The sequence below is a fragment of the Pinus tabuliformis genome, chromosome 6 (genome assembly GCF_031772625.1).
Source record: "Pinus tabuliformis cultivar Carrire ecotype Pingquan chromosome 6, CPIR1, whole genome shotgun sequence".
NCBI lineage: Eukaryota > Viridiplantae > Streptophyta > Pinopsida > Pinales > Pinaceae > Pinus > Pinus tabuliformis.
Genome location: NC_142292.1, coordinates 1,588,851,438 through 1,588,869,893, shown reverse-complemented (window position 1 = coordinate 1,588,869,893; position 18,456 = coordinate 1,588,851,438). Strand labels below are relative to the sequence as shown.

Genomic DNA, 18,456 nt, shown 5'->3' with positions numbered 1-18,456 from the left:
ATATTATACTGATGGACCATGGCGCATAGCCTTATTATTAATTATCACGTGAAGTGGATGCTATCTCTCAAAATATTCCATGTGTCTTGTTCGACAGGACGTTTTAAAACTTGTTCCTAATATCATAAACCATCCCATCGTGTTCATCGTGTGTGTCCATTTTGATGGCAAAGTCCTGCCAACCTTTTTATATTGTTAAAAAATTATACGTTACTAATTTCAATAAATTTTTCATTGTTTTCCACGTTATTAATTTAATCAATTTTTCCTATCTTTTCTCTATTATTTAGGACATTAAATATTTTTTTTATAATTTATGGTATTAAATAAGTTTTTTTAATAGGTAATATAATTTTAATTAAGAATTGATTTTTTTTTTTTAAAATATATTTTTAAATGTATAGACGAATTCAACACTATGAAAAACTCTAAAAACACTTAAATTTTTCAAATTAAACTCAATTTTTTAAAAATTATATTGATTTTATTAAAAATATCATAAAAAAACTATTTCTTCTATAAATTAAACTACACCATAATTTATTGTTACATTTATTTCAAAATATGTATATAAATTTAGTAGTAAATGAGTTTCAAAAAATATATATAAATTTAATGGTAAATGATGATGCAATTTGCCAATTGAACAACAACTAAACATGAATTGAACAACAACTGAACAGTAATCGGCAATTGAATAGCGTCGGAAATTGAACAGCAATCCGTGATTGAACAGCAGTCGGATTGAACAGTAGTCGGATTGAACAGTAGTCGGATTGAACAACAATCCGTAACTGAACAACAATCAAATTGAACAGCAGCCGGATTGAACAACAGTCGGATTGAACAACAAATGCGATTGAACAACAGTCCATAACTGAACAATAAATGCACCCACGTTGACCTCCTCTACACCATTGATCTCCTCTGACCAGATCTAACGGTTATCATTCACCCGATCAACAAAACAATAAATCATTATTTAAAGTGTTTCAAGTCTGTTCTTGGGATTAACACCCGATTAATTCACGATCCGATATCCTTGGGATAACGAAATCCTTCACATCTACGACTTGCGGTACTTCAAAATGCACATAGATTAGAACCGAGCCTAATCCCCGCTGTTGACGGTGACGTCAGCTCTGGACTTTGCAATGTACGACTAAGATTAATTGCGGGCATTCACCCTCGATCAAACCTTTCCGCGCTCTTCTATCCCTGCTGTTAATACTAAGAACCGGGATTAATGATAAATGACCCGATTAACACATAACACTGCGATTAACGATTTAAAGTCGTGAAACAGAGAAAATACCCAATTTAGTTCCAAAACACAAATACACAGAGACAAACGAGATTTTCCACCAGGATAAATACACAGATACGTACTAAAGCAAATTCATTCAATAAAATAATAGTTACAGAGTCTCGACCCTCTCGGCTCATTTACAACATTTAATAGACCTCTGTTTCACTTTCAAAACCCTCTCTATCACTCAGAATCAATCATCTCAACTAAAGCGTCTTCATTACATTTTCTTCTCTTTATGAGTCAAATCCTACACTAACTGTGCTAACAAATCGATTTCTATTTTTTAATTATTCTAACAATCAAATCCCTATTTTCAAGCTCCATTACACACCTACGCTAACAACTTATCCCTTAATCTAAAATAAGACAATTTCCTAACTATTACATTAATGAAATACATATCATTTTCAAGAGATCCAACCCTCTCCAGTAAAACTGACTTTTGATCACTCAAGTCAATGAAATTCAACTCATTTAGCCACAACATGTGAACAAACCATCGCATTGCAGGCTAAGTCCAGATGCTCCTCCATCAGACTCCCCGGGAAGTAAAGAATCATCCCTTAGACTTTCAAGGTTTACTCCATACTTCTGCAACTCTGCTGTTGTCAACCAACTAGCATCCTCCACCAGCTATCCTTTCCATTTGACTAGATATTGAAAATAAACTTGTCCTCTGGTTCTTTTGGATACTCTTTTGTCCAAAACAACTTCCACCTCTCTCTTAACTTTCTTTGGAATTTATTCTTCCCAGTTCAAAGTTTGGACTTCATCTTCTGTAGTTTCCTCCTGTAGCTCTGTCTCTGTCTCTTTGTATGGATATAAATCTATAACATTGAAGACAGGTGATATTCTAATCCCTTCTAGAAATTCAACCTCATGTGCATTTGTTGAAAATTTCCTCTCAATTCTGCATGGTCCTATTTTCTTCATTTTTAGTTTGTTCTAGGTTCCAACAGGAAATCTTTCCTTCCTTAGATATACCATGACCAATTCATCCACTTGGTACTCCTTTCCTCTTCTTTTCAGGTATGCCCTTTGCTTGTACTTGCTACTACTTTCCTGCAATCTTCCTTTGACCTCTTCTTGTAGTTTATGCATCTGTTTGGCGAACTCTTTAGCCTTCGCACTTCTCAACTCTTGTTTCCCAAATTTCTCAACTCATATATGCCTCTCGGATTCATCCCAAAAACGATTTGAAATGGGCTCATACCAGTACTCCGATTAGGAGTATCAATATAAGAAAACTCTCCCTGCGTTAGTGCCAAATCCCACTGTTTGGGATTGTTGTACACCAAGCTTCTCAATATGTTTCGCAAGCTTCTATTTACCACTTCAGTTTGCCCATCTGTCTGAGGATGGTAAGCTGAACTGAAACTGAGGTTTGCACCTAGTTTCTTCCACAGTTTCCTCCGAAAGTGTCCTATAAACTTTGTATCTCTATCAGACACAATACTTACAGGCAATCCATGTAATCTTACAATTTCTGAAAAAAATAAATTTGCAATGTGAGTTGCATCGTTAGTTTTCCTACAAGCAATGAAGTGAGCCATTTTTGAAACTCTATGTACAACAACATAGATAGAATCATGCCCTCTTTGATTTTTTGGCAAACCCAAAACAAAATCCATGTTGTCTGCATCCCAAGGCCTAGTTGGTATTGGTAATGGCTAGTACAATCCTGTATTCTGGCTTCTCCCTTTAGCTTGTTGACATATCCTGCACTTCTCAACAAATCTCTTAACATCAGTTTGCATCTTTGGCCAATAGTAAAAAGAATTTACTTGAGCAAAGGTTTTATCCTATCCAAAGTGTCCAGATAAACCTCCACTATGTTTCTCTTTGATTATGTTTTCCCTCATAAAACATTTGGGAATGCACAACTTGTTGCTTTTAAACAATAAACCTCCTTGGATAAGTTAATTCAACCACTGGCTTCTATTATGGGCTGCTGGGTTTTGTAAAACTGCATAAATATCTTTAAATTCTGCATCATCTTTATACATATTAGCCATTTCTTCAAATCCTACAACACCAACTTTTAATTCTTGCATAATCAAACTTACCCTGCTTAAAGCATCAACAACCTTGTTCATCTTACCGCTGGTATGCTTTATTACAAAAGTGAAACTTTGCAAGAACTCTACCCATTTGACATGTTTCTGACTCAACTTCAGCTGGTTGTTAATAAATTGCATTGCATGATTGTCTGTATACAATATAAACTCTCTCGGTAATAGATAATGTCTCCATTTCTTTAAGGCATGTACAATGGCATAGAATTCTTTATCATAAGACAAATACTTCTTTTTAGCATCATTCAACTGCTCACTAAAGTACGCTATCGGCCTTTGTTCTTGGCTCAAGACTGCTCCAATTGCCACTCCACTAGCATCTATCTCAACCTGGAAAACTTTACCAAAGTCGGGCAAAGCTAAGATTGACTTTTCTGTAATTTTCTTCTTCAGTAATTTAAAATTTCGGTCTGCTGCCTCTGTCCACTTGAATGGCTGATTAGTTCTTTTGATTATTTTAATAATGGGTGCACAAATCTGACTAAAACTTCTGATAAATTTCCTATAGAAACTAGCCAGACCGTGAAAACTCCTTACCTCAAACACATTTCTGGGTGTTGGCCAATCCACAATTGCTTGGACTTTCTTCGAATCCATTTTTAATCCTTCCTTTGAAACTACAAATCCCAAGTAGACTAATTCCTTTTTCATGAAACTGCACTTCTTCAGATTTATCAACAGTTTCTCCTTCTGTAAGGTTTTAAGAACCAATTTAATGTTATCTAAGTGTTCTTCTCTGCTTTTAGTGAAAATTAAAATGTCATCAAGATAGACAATGACAAACTTGCCTGCATATTCCTTCAGCACTTCATTCATCAGTCTCATGAAGGTACTAGGTACATTAGTGAGTCCAAAAGGTATCACTAACCACTCATATAACCCACTGTTTGTCTTAAATGTTATTTTCCACTGATCTCCTTCCTTGATTCTTTTCTGATGGTAACCACTCTTTAGATCTATCTTAGTAAAATATTGTGACCCACTCAAACAGTCCATCAAGTCATCCATACGCGGCAAAGGAAATCGGTACCTGATAGTAATTTTGTTGATGGCTCTAGAGTCTATACACATTTGCAATTCACCTCCTTTCTTCGGGCTTAACACTGTCGGCACCACACATGGGCTAAGGCTCTCACGAATCAACCCTTTATCCATCAGCTCCTGCACTTGCCTTCCAATTTCTGCATTCTCCTGAGGTGTCAACCTATAAGCAGCTTTGTTTGGAAAACTCGCTCCCGGTGTCAAGTCAATGTGATGATTGATACTCCGAATAGGTGGCAATGCATTCAGAAACTCATCCACAACAATGTCCTTAAAACCATCTAACAGAGTTTTAACTTCTACAGGAAAATCATCCAAGTTCGTGGAAGTTAAAATTACCTTTGGTTTGCCCACAATAACAAAATGCAACTCCTCGTTTTTCACAATCTCATGTAGCAGCTCCTTTCCACTCATCAACATAATGTTCCTTTCCGGTACTTCCTTACCTACTTCCTTCTGCAATGGTAACAACGTATGTCTATTTCCATCTTTTCCTATTGTTTAGGTGTTCCTCTGGCAGTCATGTATGGCTATCGATCATACTGCCATGGTCTCCCCAGTAGTATATGACAAATGTCCATTGGCATTACATCACATAGGACCACATCATTGTGAGTGCCAATCTGGAATTCTACTTTACATTGTTCTGTTACAATGATTTTGTTTCCCTTCTGCAACCACGTTACCTTGGAAGGTGTCGGATGTTTTGTCTTCAATAGTCCCAACTTGTCTACCATTTCTGTAGAAACAATATTGTCTGTGCTCCCACTGTTTATCACCATCTTACAACACTTCCCTTTTCCCTTGCAAGCAGTTTTGAACAAACTCTTCCTCTGTGCTGGTTCTTCTGATTCCTTCTTTGCTTTGAGAAATATCCTTTTTAATAATAATGATTATCCTACCTCAGGTCCTTCTTCTTTGTTTACAATCTGAGGGTTCTCTTCTGCTGCAATAACCACATTCACATTCCTTTGGTTTGTTGTTTTGTTATGAGGACAATCCCACGATCCGTGTCCCCACTCTCCACATGTGTAACACCAAATGTTTCTTCCTTAGCCCCTTCCTCTCGGTGCAAATCTTCTTCTACCAGAGTCTCCTATTTGTGGTGGTCTATTACTTGAACTCCCTGCTTCATTCTGATGTTGTTGAAACCTTGGTCTAGTAGTTCCTCTACCTCTTATTGAACATTTCCCTCTATTCCCTTGATTTTGTTTTCTCAACATCTTCTCTTTTGCCTTCAAACCTGCTTGATAGGCATCTTCAATGGTCTTCAGACTCAACAAGCTGCACTCATCCTGTATGTCATATCTTAAGCCATTGATATATCTGGCTACCTTCTCCATATTGTCCTCTGCATGTTCTGCTCTAATACTCAATCTATAAAACTCTTCTGTGTATTCTTTAACAAACATTCCTTTTTGCCTTAAATTCTGTAACTGTTTGAAAATATCTAACTGATAATATTTTGGCATAAATTTAGCTTTCATTTTACTCATCATTTTGTCTGATTGCTTGATATTGGACTTTCCTTTTCTTGTTCTGGATGTTTGTATCTCATCCCACCAAATCGCTATATGACCCTTCAATCTGGTAATTGCAAATGTTACCTTCTTTTTGTCATCAACCCCTTCATAGTAAAAATATTTGTCTAGTGAACTGATCCAATCCATTAGCTCTTCTGCATTGAGACTCCCTTCATACACAGGAATTTCCACCTTTGGTTTTCCACCTACTTTAGCCAACATCTTGATAACTTTGGTAGTTTCATTTTCTTCTTCTTCTTCTTCCTCAGAAGATTCTTCTGTAGCACGGACAACTCCTTCATCAGGGGTTCTTCTCTGAGCGGTCTCCATTGTGTCCATCCTTGTACGCAGACTCTGGATCTCCTCCAACAGAACTGCATTTGCTTCAGGTCTTCCTCGACCTATGCCAGCTCCTCTCCTTGGCGGCATGTTTACTACAGTCAAACTCAATCTCTGAGCTCTAATACCAAAAATGATGCAATTTTCCAATTGAACAGCAATTGAACATAAAAGTCAGGAAATACTTGTAGCCTCCCAGGATTATGCATAGGACTAATGATGAAGATCACCATCCAATAACTCTAAAATATTGTTTTTCCTACCAAGATGTCACCTTATCAAATTTATCTTTATGCTCTCTTACTAAGTGTAGATTGTGATCTTAGTATGAAGCACTCCTACTTTGTAAGGTTTCATTTTAAGATATTGTTATGTTATTGATTGTTTTAATAAAATTATACTAGCCTTTTATCTGATGATTTTATGCAATCAATATGAGTTTCTGTTTTAAAGTCTAAGATCTTATTCTAAGAGAAGTTACCATGCCCATGAGATCTTTGTGTATACAAGATGTTATATTAAAGGAAAATGCAAGATTTGTTTCACTCTAATTGTTACTTGTATTGAATACATTTATTCTTCTTCTACTTCTCCTCATCATGAATAATTACATTTCTTACAAGTTGGAGGGGTTTCTGACTATAAAGGATCTATAGTGAATGCCTATGCACAATTAATTTTATGGTGCAGTAATTCAACAAAAAGTTACAATACATGTTGAGTAAAAAAGGATGGCCACTAATATGAATAGAAGAGTGCTTACCCATATGTCCTTTTCTCTAGTCTATGAGGGTGCAATAATAAAAGTGTGGCTTTTCTTGAATTGCATTTCATATTGGGTTGTTATTTAGTAGATGACAATATGCATTAGATTCCTTTCAATGATGAGCTTTGAGAATGTAATTAGTGGTACAAGATGCCACCAAAATGGATCTATAGTTACAAAAGTCAGCACGTTCATATTAGCTACAATGTTAACCTAGCCAACCAAAGCTAAAGGGAAAGAGTGAATCCAAGGTCCAATATTTAGTAGGCACTTGGTAAATTTATATTCCATCACACTCCTGCTATCCTACTAGTAGAAGCCTAAAACAAGTTCATGGAAAGATGAAATTACATTATGAGGATTCTTATTCAGAGACTAGATTATAGTTGACCACCGATTAGCCATCTGACTGTATGTTTAGGATTTGAAGACAGAAGGGGTCCTAGGAGGTGATTTTACAACCCAATATGAGCAACTAAATTCTCATGGAGAAGTGAGGATGTGAGGATTTCTTAGGGGAGGTTCATGAGGGTCGTCCATTTACAACTTAGTTATTTAGTCATATTCTTGTTTTGTTGAAACTTTACCCTTGGTATACGCTAAGATTAGTAGTATTCATTTATATTGTGCAGTGTTATAAACCATTCATTAAGAGTTCTTGTTTGAAAAAACTACTTAGAATATAGAAAAATAGATTCTTATCTGTGTCATTAGCTAAATCTGCTAAAAGTAAGATACTCGTGGATCATATGTGAATTGTATTTAATAGAGGGGATTGTGTTCATCCATTTAAGGTTATTTCCTAGCGATGTTAAAGAATTATTGTTTTTTTCAAAGCTATACAGTTACAAGAGTGTGCAGGTTGTTATTATAGGTGCTTCCTTCAATCAATCAAGCAATGATTTTGTGGTAGATATTATGAGTTTCTTAAGTGAAGTACTGGCATACACCACTCTACATTTAATTTTCTACATCCCCTCATATTATGTACCTGATTTTTCTGAGGAGTTCTACTTTCAATGTCCATATTGAGCCTCCCTATGTAGTCCCTAGCATGGGAGACTATAGGCTATAATGTTTTCTGGAAGTTGTTTGCAAGAAATATCTTTGCATGTAGCGTTAAATACACATTTAGAAGATTCATAAGGTGGATCTTAGATTTTGTTGATCTAATTGAAGAATTCACTGAAGGGAAATATATGTCCATCAGACGCGATTTTGTATGTTGGATTTTCAACACAAGCATTTGCAAAATTAACACTATTATTTTGTCTTGTTTGATTGATATTATTAAGAGGGTTGAATGATTTTTTGGGCAAACTAATCAACATTTCTATTATCATTTAGAAAATATCATATAAACGAGCTACATAAATCTTTTTTGAGTTATGTAATCTCTTTTATAATCCCATGCAAAACCCTTTATCTTCACATCAAGAACAAAATGAGTAAGGAAATCCATATCTGCATGAGATATATGACCTTTTTACTTATTATATTATTTATAATTTCTTAATGTGGTTTGTCTTGAGTTTGTGTTCACAATTTAAGGATGATACTTGCTATTACCAATATAAAAATTGTCTCAAGAAATAATTGTATCAGGAAAGTGGCTTCTTGCTTTTTGTCTACCAAAACTTCTATAAGCTCTACCACTTCCCCTATCCATTTTTGTCTAACCTAAAAATATTTTTTGTCAATAACCTTAATCACATATGATATTATTAATCATTTTATGTCCATATCCATAACATGATTTACTATTGATCATTTTTTTATTTCATTTTGATTTAGTATTCCTTTCCTAATTAGACGTAAAATTAAAACCTTTTTTGTTCATACTATTCTTCAAGTTGATTTAATTATTGTTGAATCCACAATAATGTCTATTTGGTCACTGAAACCCATATGAAAAAAAGTTTTAGTTAAATATGAAACCAAATTATTATATGGAAAAGGCCACTAATGGACAAGATTATGGTGGTGTTCTCCTGGTATTTGCATGTGCTGGCCTATCTCAAGAGTCAGACAAAACTGAAAAAATTGAAAGGTATAAATAAAAGGAGAATGGGTCCTTGGAAGAAGATTGGATGACCTTGGTTTCTTAAAGAACGTAAATTGTTTCAATTCTAATGAAGAAATGATTTCACTTCAGAACATTTTTCTATTTTTCCTTTTCTTCCAAGTGTGACATATAGGAAGGCAAGTAGCATTACAAATCCCATTCACAACATTGTATAACCTAAAATGAAGAAGTGATATTATGAGAAAAGATTACCTGCAGTTATTCACTTAAAAGAAGAAAATCATTTGCCTATTACTGGTTTTAGCATGAAAATGGAATTGTAATGAGTGGTCTTTAGAGAACCTTCCTCTGGACTATTCTTGGCCCGATTTATGTGTTTTCCTTGTGCCATCATTAATTGTTTGTCTATCATTTTGGGATAATTTTAGCATTGAGTAGAGCCATTGATTTCAACGGCTTTATAAAAGCAGTTAGGGTGTTGATTTCAAGTAGGGTGTTGATTTAAAGGATTTTTTCCAACAGTATCGGTGTTGATTTTAAGGAATTTATATGAGAATACAGGGTCATTTGTTAAAGACTAGTCACGACACAATTTTGGAATTATTTCCTTTTTCATGTTGGCTTGATTGGAAGATTTTCTTATCCATGTGCTATAGAAGTTGATTAAGGAGAGCTCTATTGTTTTGCTAGATGTTTTCTTATCCATCTGCTCTAGGTGCTAATTAAGAGACGTTTATGCTTTTGCTAGATATTTTATTAGCGTTTTTTTGGGTTTGAGTATATGATGCTGCATGAACTTAATTTTGGGTCAAGTTATATTGGAAATATGTGTTGAATAACTCCATTCTTGTTTATAAATGGAGGAGAGGGGGAGTATACGTTTTCACTATTCTTGAGTATTAACATTCCTTTTTATCTTCTATATTTCACATCTTTCTCACTTTCATACCAAATTATAGAGCTTAATGCAAAATTAAGTGTTGGGGCTCATTTTGCTAGTTACTTGATTGTATCTATTGAAAATATTTTCAAATTGTCTTGTAGAATAGAAAGGAAATAAAAAATGATGACGATGATGCTGACGGAAATGACGACAACGATGACTTATGTAATAAGAGAGAAAAAATTAACAACAATGTAGGCTTATGTGAAAGGGAAATGTTAAGACAAAGGAAGAATTATATAATGATAGGTGGATCATAGGGGTTTGGTTCCTTAGCATTGATGTATTATATATCAGTAAGGAGAAGAAGGAGAAGATGACATCACATTTGCTTATGTAATTGAGGACAAGTTTAAGAAGAGACAAAATTGTAATGGATTGATGGCTCAAGCATGACTTGTTACTGAAATATATGGAGCAACAAGGTCTATGGCTAGGTGAAGAGTAGAACTCCAAATATTTTTGGCAACAACCAATATTGAGTGAATAGAATGTCATATCTACATAGACCTTTGTGAGAATACTTTATTCTAGGTGATGATAGAGTAATTCATTTTCTTATTGGAAATAATTAAACCTTGATCGTGGTATAATTTGGTTTTAAATATTTAAAATATTAGATGTTTACAGTCCATTTTATAAAGGGTTATGGCCTTCTTAATTTTTTTCCTGGAATTTTAAATATTCAGATAGAAATTTGCAACAAGAATATAACGACCTCAATTCCTTATGAATGCTATAAGTATCTACTATGTGTATTTTTTTTCAAATCGAATAGAAATATGCTCAACTTTTTTTTTGCTAATAAAAATAGACACAATCATATTCTATTGTATAAGATATAATTTTTGTTGTTATTGTTAACAAAACTAGAAATTGTACTGAGAGGTGCAAAGGAACGTCGAAAGGATGAGTGGGAGAATGTGGAACAAAGTAATTTGTACATTATTGTGTGTAGTATTCTGAGGTTACAAAAAGTTATATAGTTTGAATGATCGTAATAATCGCATCATATGTTTAATATTTAGCTGCCATACTGCAAAGGAGAGGGAGGAAAAAATTTTGTAGACAAGAGGATGAAAATGCTTGAGTCATTCGTGACCAAACACCTTATTTAATGATCTAAATTACGCCACATCCAGCTCCATCTTAAGTGTATATACTACACTTAAATCAATAAACTCCATTTATGGATACCATGCACATGAAATATGAAATAATAACCAATTCATAAATAGTTATCTTATCTACACATCGGGTTGAATAACCATCTAAGCTCACCTTTGAGGCGGTCATTTAATGATTTTTTTTATAATATGAAATCATAACCAATTCATAAATAGTTATGTTATCTACAGAGCAGGTTGAATAAACATTTAAACTCACCTTTAAGGCATGCATTTAATGAGAGTTTCTATGGTATTCTTTACTTTCCAAACAATATCATTAACACAGAAAAATGATCCACTCCTTCCTTTTCAATATAATTTAATTTATATCCAAAATAGAATGCCACCTTAACTTTACAAATATGTCACAATGAACATTCAAAATATTTAACTTGAATATTTATGCCAACACAAACTTGTGCCTTGCAATTGCCAAACATGCCTTTTATCAATCCTCTCCATGAACTTCAAAGGGGATCAATTTGAGCAATGGTATTATTTCATGACAAATCTGCAAAGGAAATTATATTTCAATTTCAATTTTGGGACTTTGGATAATTGGTAATTGCATGTATTAATGTTGTTGAAACCCACATTAACACAATCCATCCTGCATGAACATAGTGTCTTTCTTCAATTACGAACTAACATTAAGTTCATACACGTCTAACAGATTCTTCAAACTTTTACCCAATGAAACATGTTGTCACAACTTTATCCTAATCAGATTACTCTTGTGATCTACCCCACAAGCATGAAGGCTTGAAATATGAGGTATGTTTTTGTATAGATTTTGCATGGTAAAGGGTTGAATTATTATGTGAAATGGGCATTTTAAATCAATGTCCAAATAGACTATGTTAGATCTTTTTTTACACAAATACTTCATTACAAATGGGTTGAAATTTAGGTTGCAATTATTATGTACGATGGGAAATTTAAATCAATATCTTGGTGATTAGGAAAATTTCATTCACCTACAACATATAGTATGTTGGCAATATGGAAATAAGGTTGTTAGCAGGTTTTGTTGAGGATTGATATTATTGGCCCTTTCGTGCTCAGATTCATTCTTGTGCTGATAATATGACATTGTAGCAATACAATGAATGGACTCCAGAAGTTGTGTGGGTCATGTTGCAGGGTGTGACATTCAGGTAATTCCCTTGAGTTATTTTAGTAAGTTAAAAATAGGGTCTGCATGATTATAGTTTTTATAAAGATTATATATCATGTGTCAAGCAATTATTTTTAAAATCAATGCCTATATATGTAATTTTAAGGATTGCCATAACTCTTCACATAATTCTTTAAAGTGTGCTAGCTCAATGGAAGAGCACCTGCCTTATAAGCAGGCGGTTGGTGGTTCGATTCCGCTGTGCCCTATCATGAATTAATTAACGATTTTGTAGTTTATTTTTAATTAAATGTTTTTTAGATCGATTTATTTTAATGGTGAGATATTTCTGGATTCATTGTTTTATATTGTCTCTAGAGAGACAAAAATGAAATTGTCTCCTAAAAGACAATAATGCTTGTGTTATATATTGTCTTTATAGAGACAATTTTTTAAGACAATAATTTTGTAAACACCCGCTTAAAGACAATATTTAAGACAATGCACAAGTTTTTTTGTCTCAAGTTAAGGCAATTTACCCAAAAATTGTCTCAAATATTGTCATTAAACCCCCATTTATATAGCAGCGTTGAAGAAATTCATAATCTTCTAACAAGGAAGAAGAGTAGATCTTTTCAGCAGATAGGCTAACAGAAAAAATGCACAAACCTAGTTTTGTTTAGATTCATATGTGAATGTATCAAAAGCATCACAGCCTTGGTAACCACACATTTGGGATTTCCATATCCAACAAAAAAATAGATTTCTTTTTCTAATCCAACTAATACATAAGCCTATTCTATAAAAACTTAGATCTATAAGCATTGTGCCAACACTAAAGAAACTACATAAAACTCTCAAAATAAAACAAAAAATAACTATTTCACCTACATAAACAAGAAGATTTAGTTCGTGTTTTATTTAGAATACCAATGGTCCATGGGTGTGGACATGTCATGTGAGTCTCAACCTCTTAAGCTTCAGGCTTCAATATGCATGCTTTATGCTTAAGTATGTACAATGTAGGACCACATGGTGTGACTGAAGTCATAGCCGATTTTTTTCTAATAATTCCAAAGATCCAATATGGATGATTCTATGTTTTTCTTGAAGTCTCATCTTAAATTCTTGTGGGTGTTGCATATTGTAATACTTATCTTGGAGTTCCAAAAAGCAAAATCACAAACATCTTTTGCTTTCTATAATTTTATTTGAAATCACATACACACACCAAGATATATATATATATATATATATATATATATATATATATATATATATATATATATATATATATATGTCAACCATATAGTTAAATGCCCGTTAACTTTAACCCTTTCATACACATAAAGAGTTTTTTTTCACAGATTTATATGCTCACCTATGGAACAAAACACACTTGAATAGTATGAAACCTCTTTTCTTCCTTGTGGGTTGGTTATAACATAGGGAAATAACCTACTAGTGGTTAAATTTGACTACTTCAACTCTTAGCTTAAGTTACAATATGGACTCTTTTAGAGTGTTCTTCATCATATTTCCATGGTGAGCCACTTTTCCATGTATAGTGGGGGCTTACATGACATCTTCTCCAATCATGGTGGTGAAAACAAGGTGGTCAACTTCTGGGTGACATAACTTTTCCATACAAAGTCTGATTGAGGGTATTTATGTGTCATTGGAAAGATGTATGTCTATAGAATAGCACTAAGGAGTGCGTCGTTGGGCCAAAAGGTTTTACCCCTAAAAAATGTGGTTTGATGCCTCAAATAGATTCCAGAAAGTTTTAGACCCCAATTTGCCAAACTAAAACCGAGAGATAAAATGATTCCTCCACTTCTTCCATTCCAAAAACATCAAAATCAATAACAAACAATCTAATAATACAATATAAAACAATCTACATAATCATCACATACACAATATCGTATAATATTATCACATTTCTATCTTTTTCACATAAACAATATCCTATAATATTATCAAATTCCTATACAAAATACCCTATAATATTATCAAATTTCCAATTTTTCACATCCACAATACCCTATAATATTTTCAAAATTTCCATTCTTTTCACATGCATATTACCCTATCTTATTGTCAAATACTCACCCATGTGCCTCTCTTGTATACCCACGGCGTAGTCTCTTGTATACCCACGGCGTAGTATTGAAATCCGAGTTAACCTACTAATTCTTTTTCGCTAATATTAGACATAAAATAGAGAATTGTTGTTAAATATACCACAGACCATCAATGAAATCATCGTGAATCATACGATAGACAATGAACTATTTTATAATAAATATATAAAAGACATAAGACAAAGAACAGAATCATTGTTAATTAAATATGTATCACAGAAAGACTTACATTTCAAGTTTAACGTGGTCCATGATCCATCTCTCATAAAGATGTTAAAAGATTATTCTAACTTTAACCCTTTATTCATTCAGACCCTCGTGGAAATTGCCTTTACCTAAACAGAACTATGCAAAATCGCAGGAAACCAAAGATCCGATTGGTTTGGAATTTTCTTTGAAAATTATACTATAAATATGCGAGGAAGCATAGCAGCGAAACGCTATAGTTTAGCCGTAGGAAGCAAGTGTTAATGGCTCTGGTTTGTACAGCGACGTTGCTTTCCAGTTGGGGTGTCCGCAAATCGTTGATTTGCTCCAAGAATGATGGTTTGGCTCTCTCGCAAGAACTTTCAAGTACAGGCCGAATGTTAAAGCGAAAGAAATCTGTCACACCAATAACCCCAAGCATGAACAATGCAAGTGGTGGAATGTTAAGGCCAAAGAAATGTGTCATACCAATAACCGCAAGCATTAGCAATGCTCAACAAAGACATACAGGCAATCATCATTCCAACGTGTGGGACGATGACCTCATACATTCTCTCTCAACATCATACGCGGTATTTTTCTTACTCTCATAATTACATATTCCCTTATCTTTGTACTTTAGAATTAATCGGTTTGTTTAAACACTGCAATTTCACAAGTTAAAATCCTTCATCAACCTCTGCGTGGAAGATAACTTTGTATTTCATTGAAATGCGCTGTGATCAAGCAGGCACCTGCATATCGTGAACGAGCTGAAACGCTTGTTGAAGATATCAAACACCTATTTTTGAGTGCCATGGAAGTTAGGTACAGCGATGGTGATGATGATTTAATCAGTCGTCTTCAGAATGTTGATACTATGGAATGTTTGGGAATTGATCGACAGTTTCAATCTGAAATAAAAGTAGCTTTGGATTACATTTACAGGTTAAGCATTATACATGAATTTGATTTACCATTAATAGATTCAGTGATTGCACGCACTTCTAGATTCATTCCTTGATCATTAAAACCTCACTTCTTCATGATGTGTAGTTGTTGGAACGAAAGGGGCATCGGGCCGGGATCAAGAGATTCACTCAGCAAAGATCTCAACTCTACGGCTTTGGGATTTCGGGCACTCAGAATGCATCGATACGACGTCTCTTCGGGTCACATAGATTAAAATATACACTTGATGTTGTTTGACTGTTAAATAAAAATATTTAATACTTTAGTTCTCACAGAATATCATGCATTGATGAAACAGATGTTTTTGAGAATTTCAAAGATGAAAACGGGGAGTTCTTCTGCAATTCCAGTGGTGAAAAAGGAAGAGCTGATACAGAAGTGAGAAGCATGTTGTCATTATTCCGAGCTTCAAACATTTCGTTTCCCGGAGAAAAAGTGATGGAGGAGGCAAAGACATTCACAACACAGTATCTAACCCAAGTTTTAACAGGACACACTATAGCTGATGTCGATCAAAGCCTTAGGAGAGAGGTAAGTTGCAAACACCTTTTTCAACTTCTTCGCATCTGCAATTTTTTTATTTATTTTGTACGTTGTACCGTCTTAGCATCGGTAGGTACATATCTGATTTGGTTACTGTTCTCCAGGTGAAATATGCATTGGAATTTCCATGGCATTGCAGTGTGCCTAGATGGGAGGCTAGAAACTTTATCGAAATATATGAACAAAACTATTCATGGCTCAAGTACTAACCCTGTCCATAAGATCTCAGTTTCAAAGGGTACAGGAAAATGAATCTTGAATTACTATAAGTGTTCTCAATACACTAATCTATGTTCGCCATGCATTCTTTCAGGTCTAATAATATGAACCAGAAAATTTTAGAGTTGGCGAAATTGGACTTCAATATTTTGCAATGCACACATAAGAAAGAGATGCAACTTATCTCGAGGTGCACTGGCATTTGGCATTTGATAGATTATGTATTTAATCATTATCGGCAAGAGTTAACGAGCTTGCCATAGAGCATTAAATGCTTGTTTAGCTGCATGTTTTATAACGCAATAACACACACGCGCGGTGAGTAGATAAATAAAAAATAATAGCAGTGTGTTATCGCATTATGGACCATGCAGCTAAACAAACATTTAATGCCCTATGGCAGGCTCCCTCTTGCCATCATTATCTTACCTAGGATGGGATAGATTATGTATCTAATCATTATGTAGAAATAGATTCCTTGTCAATTTAGTGACATGAGCGGCTGCAATGCATACATTTATAATAGGTGGTGGGCAGAGTCATATCTGCCGAAGCTGAATTTCTATAGGAAACGTCACGTCGAACTTTACTTTTGGGCGGTTCTGAGCACATTCGAGCCCGAATTTGGTCCCAGCAGAATCGCCTTCACAAAACTTTCAACACTGATGACGGTTCTCGATGACCTATATGATACTCACGGAACATTGGACGAAATCAGAATCTTCACCGAGGGAATGAAAAGTGATGTCAAATTCAAATTATATCGACTATCGTGTAGAAATTTTTCGCAATCCATTCATTCGTAGTTAGTTTCTCCGACATCTTTTTTCTTAATAAACATCCATCGTTATTTTATTTTCCCAGATGGGATAGTTCGTTAATAGGCCGCCTTCCAGACCACATTCAAAAAATATTCGACTTCTTCATCAATACAGCGAATGAATGGGCTGCTGAAGTGGGCAGCGTACATACGAAAAAATGGCGTATGTGCTGTTTATATAATATACTACTCAAAACATATTTCTAATTCCTTTTTCTTGTTTTATAAAAGGTTGTTATTATTCTGTCTGAGTGAATGAAATATCTGACCGGTTGCCTGCCTTCATTTTTAGTGGGAGCGATATCTCGAGTCTTATTTGCAAGAAGCGGAATGGATGGCGGCTGGATATGTGCCCTCGTTTAATGAGTACTATAAGAATGGCCTCGCTAGCTCAGGGATGTGTGTGTTAAATTTGATTCCGCTTCTGTTAATGGATCAAATTCTACCAGACGACATTCTGAAGCAAATAGTCTATCCATCCAAGATCCATGATCTGTTAGAACTGACGGTCCGAGTCAAGGACGACATAACGGACTTTGAGGTATTTGACATTCAAATTAATGTTCATTTTAAACATAAGATGAGATTAGGATTTGTTTTAACATTTGCCACTATGTGTGTGTTTGAAGCAAGAGAAGGAACACGGGCAGGTAGCTTCATGTTCAGAGTGTTATATGAAAGAAAATCCGGAGTGTACCCGTGAAGATGCTTTAAATCATATGAAAGGCATCCTGGATCTTTCTGTCAGCCAACTGAATTGGGAATTTCTAAAGCATGACAATACAGTGCCGCTGTGCTGCAAAAGGTTTACTTTCAATCTTGCACGAGGCATGCACTTCCTCTTCAAATACAAAGATGGCATATCCCTTTCTGACAATGAGGTTAAGGACCAAATATTCAAAGTTCTTATGGAGCCAGTGCAGCTTTAAATATTATACTGATGGATGGCGCATACCCTTATTATTAATTATCACGTGAAGTGGATGCTGTCTCTCAAAATATTCCATGTGTCTTGTTCGACAGGACGTTTTAAAATTTGTTCCTAATATCATAAACCATCCCATCGTGTTCATCGTGTGTGTCCATTTTGATGGCAAAGTCCTGCCAACCTTTTTATATTGTTAAAAAACTATACGTTACTAATTTCAAAAAAAAATTCATTGTTTTCCACGTTATTAATTTAATCAATTTTTCCTATCTTTTCTCTATTATTTATGACATTAAATAACTTTTTTATAATTTATGGTATTAAATAAAT

At 34.5% G+C, this 18,456-nt stretch overlaps 1 pseudogene across 1 annotated transcript; it reads left to right on the top strand.

Moving 5' to 3' along the window:
* The first annotated feature begins 14,928 nt into the window (after positions 1-14,928).
* On the top strand, positions 14,929-18,127 carry LOC149264891 (delta-selinene synthase-like; annotated as a pseudogene). The gene is made up of 10 exons (XR_016250324.1): positions 14,929-15,237; positions 15,396-15,592; positions 15,701-15,816; positions 15,915-16,147; positions 16,264-16,361; positions 16,473-16,568; positions 16,905-17,118; positions 17,241-17,361; positions 17,491-17,739; positions 17,828-18,127. The product of XR_016250324.1 is annotated as a delta-selinene synthase-like (transcript).
* The last annotated feature ends 329 nt before the right edge of the window (positions 18,128-18,456 follow it).